The sequence below is a fragment of the Martes martes genome (genome assembly GCF_963455335.1).
Source record: "Martes martes genome assembly, chromosome: 2".
Classification (NCBI taxonomy): domain Eukaryota; kingdom Metazoa; phylum Chordata; class Mammalia; order Carnivora; family Mustelidae; genus Martes; species Martes martes.
Window position 1 is genome coordinate 138308389 of NC_137889.1, and position 14364 is coordinate 138322752.

The window sequence follows — 14364 nt, forward strand, 5'->3', positions numbered from 1 at the left end:
GTGGTAGAATAATTAAAATAATATCATACTGGACATCATTGAATTTGTCTTTTGTTAATCAGAGTCTGTGATGACAGAAATAGATAAATAAATAAATAGTCATTGTATGTCTTTGGGAAGGTGGGAAAAAAATTTTTTCAGGAAGATGAGTTAAGTTGCAACCACTCTACTGCACTGGCTTCTCTTGATTTTGCTAAAGATTTTAATTTAAAGAAGACCCCCAAGAAAGTATGATATAGTTTAAGATTCTCTTAAAGCAACTGACCCTTGTGTACTCTTGTCAGTATTCAATCCCATTCAGAAAACTCCTCATGAGCTCCTAGTGCAAACCAAGGGTATGGACTGACTTTAGAGGAAACAGTAAACAAAAAGCGACCCCCAAAAAACATAGTTCAGTGGAGGATTCACATCTTTAGACAATTATTTCAAGTAATTGGTGTAAATACCAAGTTTAAATCATTAAACAATATACACTGTGTTGGAGCAACAGAAGGTATTGAAAGGATACTGTACAGTCAGGAAAGGGAGATTTTAAAAATAATCTTTATAAAGTCAGTCAGAATAGCTGAACCGATGCACACTGGCTGACAGTCTGCCCTCTTTCATCTAAGAAAATTTCACAAAAGAGAGGAACTTTGCAAGACTAGGTCTGGAAGGCAGGTAAGTAAGAATATATCTTTCCAGGAAGCTGGGACAATGCATACAAAGAACTGAAACATAAAACAAAACAAAACAAAACAAAACAACAACAGCAAAAACACATGGAGACCAGATTAACAAGAGACTGACTTGCAGAGTCCATTGTGCCTCTCCCCAATCTCTCATTAAAATGCTCAGAGGATGTCAAAAAAGAGAAATACTGGTAATGGCAACAGGAGAAAAGGGACAAAACATAAAAAGGTATTTCCAGTAGCTGCAACCCTGATAGGGACAGACTAAGTAACACTGTTTTAGACTCAAACTTCATACTGTATATTTTGGAAGACACAGCACATATGATGAGAAATAAAGAAACTGGGAAGGGACTTTGATTCACACCAACAGTCCCCAGCTCCAAGTTGCTGGAATCAAGCAGACCAAAGTCTATGTAACATCTCTTGTGGGTTGAATTATGTCCCCCAACAAATATACTGAAGTCCTACCCTTGCACCTATGAGTGTGAATTTATTTGGAAATGGAGTCTTTCCAGATATAATGATGCTATATGGGAGGAGGGGAGCTTAATCCAACATGACTGGTATCCTTATAAGATGAGACATAAAGAGAGACACATGCAGAGAGGAGAATGCCACATGAAGACAAGGCACAGAGAGAGAGATCACCATGTGATGAGGGAAGAAGAGACTGGAGTCACCAAGCCAAAAAATGCCAAGGATTGCTGACAACAGAAGCTAAGAGAAAGTCATGGAACCAAATCTCCCCTAGGTTTACAGAGAGAACATTGTTCTCTCTCAACATTGTCGATCTCTCAACATTGTTGATCCCCTTATTCTGGATTTATAGCCTCTAGAACTGTGAGAGAATAAATTTATCTTATTCTAAGCTACCCAGTTTGTGGTAATTTGTTATGGCAGTCCTACTAAACTAATGTAGTGTCTTTTGAGGCAACAAGAATTAGACCTTTACCTTGATCACTTGGAGCTTAAAAAATCTTACAGATATACTAACTCAGCAAACATATTTTCAATTTAGAATTTAGAATGCCCAGCTACATATAAAAATCTTATTTAATTTTTTTTATTATGTTATGTTAGTCACCATATAATGTGTGTGTGTGTGTGTGTGTGTGTGTGTGTATATATATATATATATATATATATAGTGTATATCATTAGGTTTAAGGTTTAAATTGCCTTCCCTCCATAGCTAGGATCTGCTGCAAGTACAAACCAACAGCCAATGAAGAGGGATATGTTGGTCCTATATTTTTACCCCATGTCCCTCTTCCCCGGCCCAGTTAAGCTTGGTCCCAATGCCTCTGGGATATGGGAGTGGAGTGGAAAATGGAAGGGAAGGAAAGAAGAGGTAACTGGAGAAGGAAATTTTACTCTCTGTTCACTGAACTAAGAGAGCTGTTTTGTATTTAAAGTTGATTCTCAACCAGTGGATGCTTTTCCAGGTTTTTCAGGGATTGTTTCCCCTTCTCCAGTCACTGAGGAGCTTTCATGTGTACCACCTCGGTATGAGTCACACTGTCTCATTTTATCACTTACTATATCCACAGCTCCAACTAACACCTTCAGCCCATATCTGCTGAAGTCAGCTCAGCCCCTGGGTAGCTCTCTGGGACAGCCTCATGATTGCTCCCTCACATTCATGGCCCAGATCTACTGCACCCAGGGAGCTCTCCTACAAACCCTGGAGAAATGGGCTACTCTCAATTCAATAACTCTCCTTTCTCTTCCATAAATGCTCACTAGCTCATCTTGGCTTTAGATTCATCTGAAATCAGTTCACTGTCTCCACAACCACACCCAAAACTTAAAGGGACACATACTAAACTCTCACTGAGTTTTGTTGAACCACCTCTTTTTATCAGTAGGAGGAGGGAAAAAAAGGAAACACCCCACAACCTATGTCCTTATGTACACTCCTAATGGACCCTCAGTTTACTCCAACAAAATATGCCTTTAATCTCTAGACCTCCCACCCTTTTTGGGATCAGGAATGTAGGAGTTATCTAACCAGTTCTCATATTTTTACTAGGGAATTTCTACAAGGTGACCTGTGTTCATAAATCACTTTGGTATCAGATAGCTATTGTCTTAAAGAGTCAAGATCTTCCCATTTTACATCCTGTGATATGAGTTTTCACAATCTGAATTTTAAGAGACTCATGGGGGAATCAGCTAAAAATTGTATAATATGTCTACTGGATATACTCTCTTTTTAAAGTTTCTTGAGCATTCTATGAGTTTTATATATAAATGCAATAAAATATAATCAATATTATTCTCTTAATCTTCAATATAATCTCTCATCTTCAGTCAGGTGAAGTGCTCAATAACTCCCATGTTACTCTCACCAGTTCCACTTACCATGTCTGTTCCTTCTGGTTGTGATTGAATTCTTACTTTTCAGTACCTTCCAAATTTACCACCCTGTCAAAGTTTTAATGCCAACTTCTCCACAATGTGATCCCCAGGTACCTGGGACTTTGTTGATTTTATCACTCTCTGACCTTGTGTAGCAATTATAGTCAATGCATATAATTTATATTGCTTCTTGGGTTGTCTTACACTGTCATGTCTCTCCAACTATATTTTAAGTTCCTCAAGAGTATTTGTATCTTGTGCCTCTCACATATCCCCTTTAGTACTTGATTCAATGCTCAGCACATAGGAGGTGTTTCCTAATAAATATATGCTCACTTCCATGTACTAAATATCTATTAACAAAGATAAGAAAGAGCTAACTTTTGTGGCATAAATATCTTACCATGTTTCATATAGAAATTACATAGTAAGTCCTTATTGTTGTCACATAAAATTTAAAGAACATTTGAACAAACTAATATGTTAGATAGAACAGAAGCAGAAGACAAAGGAATATGAGAGGTGAAATGTCAACAGAAAACAAGGATGTCATTATTTGGAAATATAATCCATAGGCAATGCTTTTGGATTTCTCTATGTTTGACTTCACCTTTCTGCAGGGGTAGCACTTGTCTCAGAAGGATTAGGATTGTTACAAGGCAAATAAAATAGGAAAGGAAGAGACTACAGCTTCACCAGCAAAAATTCTAGATCCATAGTAAGATAATGGTCTTGAAAAATCAGGCTTTCCTTTTAATTTTTAAAAACACAATCTCAGTTGCAATTATCATATTAGAAGTCAGAAATAGAAAGCTAGATCATGAAGTTATATGATACAATTAGGGAGGAAAACATAGGGTATGATATAAAGGATATGGAAAACTACCTTAGGCTCAAAGAAGGAAAAGAAGACAGAAGAGGAAGAGGTCAAATATCAAATCCTCATTTCCCTCCTCTAAGTTAAGCCTCCACATGAATGTGGTAATAAGAACAGTAGGACTAGCTTTTCAGGGCGTAGCCTGGAGAGAATTCCAGACTCTCTGAGAAAACTAGCATTCAGCATTTAACACTACACCTACATGGGAGCCACTAAGTGGCATTAGAAGAGGGAGGGAAATATCTAAAACCATGAATCTGAGACAGAATCCCATTATGCCCACAACCAATGGGCGGTGCCCCAGGGAGACAGAAGTTCCCAAGTACCCTGATCATGGAATATGGGAGTGCTGAGTAGATGTGATCCCCCACTTCCCCCCCAACTCCGAAATGAGATCATTGTCTCCATAGTCATGATACTATGAAGGAAAGAGTAGAAGAAAGAAAAAAATTCTGAAAGCACAAACATTTACCCAAAAGTTGTCTCAGTCATCTACCCCTGGTAAAAAGGAACTTAAATGTATCTAGTCCAAGGTTATTCTTTTACAGATGTGGAAACAAAAAAACAGAGTGGCAGACTCACCTACGCAAGAGTATTATGCAAATGAGGACAGAAAAGAGGCAATAATTTCAGTTTTTCTAATACCTACTGGAATGCCTACACACTATCCTACATTTTTATCCAGCTCCTTTTTACTATAAATATCAGTTAATGCTATTATTCAGTTAATATTTAAAAATAAAAAGTCAAATTTTATTTTAAATAAAAATATCAAGAATTTTAAATCCATTTATTTTAATGAATAATGAAATACATTTAAAATTAAAATAATGAATAATGATTTCACAGAAACACTATTAGTCTCATTTATTTAGTAAATTTAGCAAGGTTACTGATTTAATGTCATTGTACAAAAATCAGTTGTGCTACCACATCACAACAAACAAAAACATAGAAATTCTGGTTCCCTGAGTGGTTCAGTCAGTTAAGCATCTGACTCTTGATCTCAGGATCATGAGTTCAAGCCCCATATTGGGCTCCATGCTGTGTGTGGAGCTGGGTATGGAGCTGGGCATGGAGACTACTTAGAAGAAAAACAAAGTCTACATTTAAAATAGAAATAAACCCTCAAATACCATGGAATAAATCTAGCAAAAGAATTTTTTGACCTCTAAACTAAAAATTACTTAGAGAAACATTACTTAAGAAAAATAAAGCAGGCAAATTAATGGAAAGAGCCACTTCATGCTCACTGATTGGAAGATTCATTATTAGAGGATGTTGATTCTCCCCAAACTGACCCATGTATTCAGTAGGATCACAATAAAGATCCCAGTAGTTTGTTTCTTAATTTTAAATTTATAACCTAACATTTATATAGAAATGTAAAGGGCCAAGATTATCCAAGGTCATATTAAAGAAGAACAAAGCTGGAGGTCTTCGATGATCAAACTTATTATAAAGCTTTCATAATTAACACAATATGGAATTGGTGTAAAAACAAACAGATAGGGCGCCTGGGTGGCTCAGTGGGTTAAGTCTCTGCCTTTGGCTCAGGTCATGATCCCAGGGTCCTGGGATCGAGTCCCGCATCCAGCTCTCTGCTCAGCGGGGAGCCTGCTTCCTCCTCTCTCTCTCTCTGCCTACTTATGATCTCTCTCTGTCAAACAAATAAATAAAATCTTTTAAAAAAAAGATATATGCAACAAAACAAACAAACAAACAGAAAACTCACACAAATTATGATAACTAGTTACACAGGTAAATTAGGCAATGTAGAGCAGTTGGTAAAGGGAAATTTTTCCACTAACTGATCCTGAACAAATTATATATCCATTTGGGGTAAAACGTGAATCTTAACTCCAACACATAAAAAAAAAAAAATTACTTCAGAGGGTTGTTTCCTAACACATGGATGACAAAACAATAAAGCTTTCAGAAAAGAACATCTTTCCCTTTGGTGTAGACAATGATTTCTTAGAGAACACAGAAGAAGTGGTAGCTATAAAGGGAAAATACAATACATGTCACTGCATTTAAATGAAGAACTTCTGTATATCAAAGGACGCCACACAGAGAATGAAGTGCAAACCACAGAGTATAAGGAGAAACCTGCAATACATACATCATATAATGACTCATATTCAGGGTATTTAAAGTCCTACAAATCAACAAGAACAAGGCAGACAACTTGAAAGAAAAATGAGCAAAAGACACAAATGGAGATTTTGTAAAAGGAGGCATTCAAATTTTCAAATAACATATTAAAATTTCCTCAACTTTATTAGTCCCTTGGAAATGCAAATTGAAACCACAATGAGATGCCACTGTGGCCAAAATAAAAAGGACAGATAACATCAAGAGTTGCAAGGATATGGAACAATGTGATGTCCTTCTTGTGAAGGGCAGAGGATGGAAACTGGTGTAACTTTAGAAAACAGTTTGTTAATACCTACTAAAGGTGGTCATGTGCACACCTTGCAGCTGGCCAAGTTCCACTCTAGGCTTATAATCACTATAATGGCACACTGGTTGCCAAAAATTATGTACAAAATGTTCATAATAACACTCTTCATAATAGGGGATAACTGGAAACAGTTCAAATCTCCATTAATAGCAGAACTAATTAAGAAATGAAGATTTATTCATAGAATGAAATGCCACACATTAATGAGAATGAACAAACCACAGTTACATGAACATGGATGATTATCGCAAACAATAATCAGGGTAAGAAGTTATATGCAAAAAAGCATGCATCATATGACTATATATATATGTTGTCATATATATATATATATATATATATATATATATATATATATATATATATAAAATGTGGAGGGGACCTCTTGTGGGGTGGTGACTGGGAGAGGACAGGGAGCCTAGTGCGGGGCTCAATCCCAGGACTCTGGGATCAGGGCCTGAGCTTTTAAGGTACAGATCCTGTTCTTTTTCTTGAGCTGAGTGTTGGATCTTCAGGTGTGCTTAATTGCAATATTTTATCACGCTGTACACTTTAGACTTGCTCCCTTTTCTATGTGGATGTTATATTCCAATAAAGTTCATTTTTTTAAGTGGCCCTGGAATCCCAACCCATCTGTGTATACCACTTGAAAAAAAAAGGTACAAAGAAGTTTCAAGAGTGATCCCTGATTTTAAACACAATCAGAAAGAAATTAAAGAGCAGATTTCAATCTATAAATGTTCTTTCTTAGCATCTACAGGTGTGAAAATTCAGGGCAGCACCTGGAAAGTGAACATTAGTGTTTTCTCTAGAACACAAGCCATTTTCCATGTTTTCAACCTATATATTCCCCCTCAAATTATTCATTGTTGACTCCATTCAATAAAAAGGAATCTAGCATAAAATATATGTATATTCTATTTCAAAACATATTTGCATATTTGATAGTACATATGTTTGAGATTTTTTTTTTGTTTTTATTTATTTATTTAACAGACAAAGATCACAAGTAGGCAGAGAGGCAGGCAGAAAGAGAGAGGAGGAAGTAGACTCCCTGCTGAGCAGAGAGCCTAATGTGGGGCTTGATCCCAGGACCCTGAGATCATGACCTGAGTTGAAGGCAGAGGCTTAACCCACTGAGCTACCCAGGTGTCCTGAGATTTTTTTTTTTTTTTTAATTTCAGCTACATTAGCCAGGAAACAGAATCAGATTTTAAGTGTTATATCTGACCTTTTAAATTATTTCCTTTTGCAAATACCAAAATTTCTACCAATTTGATCCCTTTCTAATTTTCCTTTGCTTATTATTTTTTGATACAATTTTTACATTTGTACTTCTAGGTTTTTAAAATTTTCTGCACTTAAACTTTGGGAAGAAAACATGAATAGAATACAAAAATACAATAAACACCTATTTATCTTTGTCTGCAAGCAATGAGATAGAAAATACTTTTTCTTCTCTGAATTATAATTATATTTAGATCAAGCATCAATAATGAAAAACTACAAAGATAATAACCAAGGCACAGACATTTTGAAATGTATGCTTAATATATGCCAGAGAAAAGGCAGAAATAAGAACAACAAAGTCACAGCCCATGTTTAAAGCACACTAAAAAGTAAATACTAGGAACAATTAATGAAAACACTTTTCTCTAAATGACGTACTCTAATTTCACTGATAATTTTATGTATTTAATCATAAGTTTTTGACCCTCTGTTGTTTAGTCAAAAAATAATCAAAATATTTTCCCATAGGTAATTTAGCAATAAAAGACTTAAAACTTTTACTCTTTGAAAACTACTTTTTTAATCTTTTAGTCTGAATTACCTTAGAAGTACCTTATTATTACTGTGATAGTTAAAATAAACATTTACCACTGCCAAATATATACCAGACATTGTTTTGAGTTGTTGTCTTACACATTCAAGCTTCATTACAATTTTGACAGCTGGGTATACTATTATTCCATTTTACAGACAAGGAAACTGAAGAACAGTTTTGTTACCAGGTTAACAGGTTGTTAGAAATACAGAATTACAGGCACTGCACTAGACCAACTGAGTCAGAATTTTCATTTTAACAAGAAACTCAAGTGCTCAGTAGGCATATTAAAGTTTAAAAAAGCCACTTTAGGGGTGCCTGGGGCTCAGTTGTTAGGCAACTGCCCTTGGCTCATGTCATGATCTTGGGGTCCCAGGATGGAGTCCACATCAGGCTCCCTGCTCAGAGGGGAGTCTGCTTCTCCCTTTGACCCTCTCCCTCTCATGTGCTCTCTGTCTGTCTCTCTCTCTCTCTCAAATAAATAAATAAATAGGGGTGCCTGGGTGGCTCAGTGGGTTAAAGCCTCTGCCTTCGGCTCAGGTCATGATCCCAGGGTCCTAGGATCGAGCCCCGCATCGGGCTCTCTGCTCGGCGGGGAGCCTGCTTCTCCCTCTCTCTCTGCCTGCCTCTCTGCCTACTCGTGATCTCTGTCTGTCAAATAAATAAATAAAATCTTTAAAAATAAATAAATAAATAAAATCTTTTTTAAAAAAAACCATTTTAGATGATCTGTTCCTCTAAACTAAAGGCTTTCTTAATCCTTGCTTCAGCAAATTTATTTCTGTAGTTTCTGCAAAATTTATCTTTATCAATTTTACCACTAAAATTTTGGTCTATTAAAATTATTATTGAGTACTTCACTATTTCTATCAATTTTGCTGTCTGCAGTGTTACTGAATTTTACTGAATTAACTATTGAGGACTTAAAACAGAAGCTTCTCTTCTAGGGCTGTCTGAAAGGCTGTTTTGTTTGCAAGGTACTGTATCTCCCACAAGTAACTACAAATGCCATCAATTGAAAACAGGCATAGCTGACATGCTTTAGTTCTGGTGTGTAGCCTTGTAAATGTCCATGAGAGTTCCTAAGTTAAAAAATCAATACTAGAGTAGCTACTGTTTTCTCAAAATCCTGAGAGATTTTATGCTATATTATAGCACAGTGCTGATCTCAAATCCTTTGTGAATTCTGCTCAAATTTTCTTTTCTCAGGTATTCGCTTATAAGTTGCCCTAGGGTTTTCTAGCTTTTTACATAAGATGACCTAAAAAGGTTCCAGAAAGATATTTTAGTATTACTACTAAGCTAAGGATTTTGCTCTGCCTAAAACAAACACCATTAACAACAACCAAAATCAGACATAGTAACTAATAAAACGCTCAAAGAGAAACATCTATATTGAAAACCATAAAAATAAGCTTCAAAAATAGCAAATTAATGCAAAAAAAATCAACCTTAAGATAGAAGACAAAGTTGTGTGCTATTAAGTATTTTTTACTGTTTTAATAAAGTACCAATACTTATATCTTCAAAAAAAATATTAAATTTCCTTATCACCTTATCTCTTTGCTTTGGCTCTGAATGTATTTCCAACTTATGAGCTAGCTGGGATAAGAAGGTTAATTTACTTGAGCATATAGAATCAAGGAAGATCATTCATTACAATTTTGTCAACAAAAAAATGAAGAATGTTTGAATGTAGTCTGGGTATTAGATATAAAAAGGAATTTATTTCAATTGTGTCAGGTGTGATAACCATATTATGGTTACATAAGATTATCCTTATCTTTTAGAAACGTATACTGAAAAAAATGTGGGCTGAAATGTCAAAAGAAATTTCCAATAGGACATACAGGTACACCATTAAAAATGAAATAAAGTACCATCACTAAAAATGAAATAAAATTAAGTACCACCTACAAAAACAGAAGAGAAAGAAGACCATTAGGAATCTAGAAATAGGGGCGCCTGGGTGGCTCAGTGGGTTAAGCCTTTGCTTTCGGCTCAGGTCATGATCTCAGAGTCCTGGAATCAGGTCCTGCATTGGGCTCTCTGCTTAGTAGGGAGTCTGCCTCCCCCTCTCTCTCTGCCTGCCTCTCTGCCTGCTTGTGATCTCTCTCTCCCCATCAAATAAATAAATAAAATCTTTTAAAAAAAGGAATCTAGAAATAACATCAATAATAGAGAAATTTTAGTATCAATGCAGGAGGCTTAAATAAGCCATAAGTACATTAAATTAAAAGTAATGAAAGAAAAAAATAATGTTTCTTTTCAATATTCATAATGTAACTAAATTAACATTATATTTGAAAAATGCTATGGGCACATTTTATGGACCTCTTGCTCCTGCTAATCACTATGATAATTCTGTTATATATATCACTGCTCTTAAGATTGAAAATAGTTATTTAAAAGAGACATGAACACTTTTCCCACTTTCATAACATTTTTGGCTTGACCCAAGGCCAGAAGTTTTATAGTAAACTGTATACTGTTTTATAGTAAGCCTTCCTAGTCTATCTTCTAATTTGATTAGTCAGATTAATCAGACAGTCATTTCTTATTATAGGTGGTTTCTGTGCCTAAATGCAGTAGGGTAAGTGGAAAACAGTCCAAAAATTTGGAAATTAACAGACATCAAAAAAATTTCAACTACATTAACTCTTACTTTCTACCCCATTCTAGGAACCAATAATTTTGGCAAAGCATATGAACGTCAAAAGTAATACAGCTGGAAAAACCTTTTGTAATGCTGGAAGGTATCCATGTACAGAAAACCTAAACAATATTTAAATGCAAAAAATAAATAAATAAAAATCTAAGAAAAGAGAATTATAGTCGAATGCCTCCATATTCCACTATCAAAGTATTACAGGGGAAAAGAAAAAAGGAGAAAAAATTTAAAACTATATGGTGCCCAATCAGGGAATTTCTGCTTCTGGTAACATTGGCACTAAGAATTCTAAAAAGCCCTCTCCTTCAGAACATCTAGAATGTTTGATAAAATACAACAAACATACTTTAAACTGCACTGCTGAGCTCATAAGACATAAACAACCTTAAAGTGGCAGAATGAAGCAGGGTGGAAACAATAGTAACATCCACATGCAAAAGAATGGATGTCCTCATGTTGTTTACTAATATTAAAATCTTGAAGCTTTACTATTTATTAGCCTGGTAGGAAATAATGGACAAGGCTTTAGGTTTGAAAAAAGTCAAGAGTTGTAATTCAGAACATCTAAAACCCCAAGAAAATGTACAATTTGAAAAAATGCCTTCTACCATAGGAAGTGACAAGGGGAAACTTATCTATGGCATCCCTAGCTTGGAGTAGACAAAAAGAAAATCACTCTTCTAAAAATGAATTAACCGTAGTTCTTCCCCCATAGCTTTTAGCCTTGGTTTTACACTGATTATAAATCTGGAAAAGCTTCAAGGAGAGAAACTAACTTAAAGAAGCAAATCGAAATAATATAACTTCATCTAAGACCTCTCAGAATCCCCAGAATTTTTAAAAAGCCAAAAATGAGCAAACAATCCAAAATTATACAACCTAAAAGAAAAGAGGCCTTCATAAAGGAGAGTCCAAAGAAGCAACAAACACCAAAATATGACTGCCAAGGACATCAGATTCTGTAATTGTCAGGAATACAACATAAAATGAATATTTCAAAAATCTCTAAATATGTAAAAGAAGGAACTAAAAACACAATAGAATATTAAAGTCAATTGGAATTTTATTTTATTTTTTTAAAGATTTTATTTGACAGATAGAGATCACAAGTAGGCAGAGAGGCAGGCAGAGAGAGAGAGAGAAAAGGAAGCAGGCTCCCTGCTGAGCAGAGACCCCCCCCCCCCGATGTGGGACTCGATCCCAAGACCCTAGGATCATGACCTGAGACGAAGGCAGAGGCTTTAACCCACTGAGCCACCCAGGCGTCCCGTCAATTGGAATTTTGAAAGGAAAAAGGTAACATCTAGAAAAAAAAAAATAAAATTACCCTCTCTATAAATGCATTGAATACAAAATCAGGTACAACTTCAGGGAAAGTTAATAAACTGAAAGGTACACTTGAGCAATTACATAAAATACAACAAAGAAAGAAAAGGTAATGGAACATACACAAGATAGAGGAAAAAATGCAAAGTTCTAACATGTGACCAATCAAGTTCCCTGAAAAAGAAGTAAGAGAAAATGGAGGAGAGGTTAGACCTCCCTGGCCTAGGGTGAGGCAAGTGAGGCAGCTAGAGCAACATTTTAAGGAGGCATTTAGTCTTCTTAAATTTTGTCACCTGGAAGAGGCAATATCAAGAAGATAATTGGCTAAAAGTTTTCCAGGATTGAAACTTGAAATCCAGAAAATGATGTTTTCCAAGCAGGAGGAATAAAAAGAAATTTACACCAGTGACAATAGTAAATAATAGAATACCAAAGACAAAGAGGTCTTAAAAGCAGCCAGAAATAAAAGATTGACTACTTTAGTAGACAGTGTAGGTGCCATGCCCATATCCTCTCTACCAGCCACTGAACTTACACCTACCCTTCTCTTAATAATTGTCCTCATATCTTAAGAGTTTCCATACTCCCTCTGGGGACAGCCCACTGCCAAAGAATAATGAATGGATACCAAGGCTAATTCCCTAGCATTAACTGTGACATGTCTATGGTACCCTCAGGATGCAGATCGTCTTATGGAATCAGGCTGATCTTCCATTAAATCCACATCTTCAACTACCTGCTTTTCCCATGGTATAATACTTCCTTAATTTTCTTTTTCTCATTTCAACAAAGCTGAAAATCCTCATCTTGGGTTTGAATCTAAGAAGTACAATTATCAGCAAGCAAATGACAAATAGAACAGCAGCTGTTCTCAAAACAAAAATGTATACCAGAAGACTGTAGAGTAATATATTTTAAGCACTGAGAAAAGTAACTGTCAGTTAAGACTCTATTCCCAAACTATAGTTTGAACCATACATAAAATGAATAACTATTCAGATATATCAAGACAGAGTTTATCACCAATAGATCCACACCAAGAAAATTTTTAAAGAAAGAATTTGGGACAGAAAGAAGGTAATCCCGGATGGGAAGTCTGAAACACAAGAGGGATGGGAAATAAGGAAAATGAGTAATTAATGATCATGTGAGTAGATTTAATCAACAAAACTGTATTTAAAATAATATTAATAATAATGTTAATTTAGGTAACAACAAATAAATTATTTTACAAAAAAAGGAGGAATATGATTGAATTTAAATTGTGATGTCTTGCACTGTTGAGCAGGCAATAGAGATTAATTAATTTAAGATTTTAAGTATACCAACAAATATTATAAGGTCAATCTCTAAAAAGTAGAAATCAACCATATTAACTTCAAATCAGCAATGAATAGAAGAAAGAAAAGAATAGTAAACCTCAATCAGAAAGAACCCTTCAGAAAGTTCTGTTTCCGGCCTCAGTGGAGTAACTGGTCCTGGATTAGTCCACTGGCTATAAACAATCAAAAGTTCGACAAAAATATGAGGCTAATCTTTGGGGGTATTATAGAACATGCAGCCTAAAATTATACTTTATGAGTGAAAGGAAAGCTCCACAATTTCCCCGCCTCTCTCCATAAAAACAATGTTCCAACCTCAGTAAAGCAAGCTGAGATGCAGGCCAACATATGGTCCTGCTGTGCTTAGAAGGCAGAGATTAAAGTTCAAAGAGGCTGAAGTCCCTGGAATATGCACAGCAAGGAGTCAGAAAGGAGGGAGGTGTGCAGAAGTGAGGACTCAGATGTCCAAGTAATAGTCCCTATAAGTTCTTGGGCAATGACTGGGCTGTACCTATGCAGGGCAAGAAAACATGATGCGTTTAGAGAGTTATTAAGAGTGAAACAGAGATATCAGAAACAAGAGTATTGGAAATCAAGCAGTGCTTGACTGGAGTCCATGCCCCCAGAATAAAGATAGTCCTTTAATACCTCCTAATATGGTAGATTTTTACTATGTAAGTATACATTAACTACTAGATGTACAAAAATAAAGGAAAATAGGATATGTAGTAAAGAAAATGTATCAAAATAAATGGAGATGACACAGATCTTGCATTTAGCAGATAATGACTTTTAAAGGGCCATTACAAATAAAAAACCAATGGAACATGTGTTCAGAGAA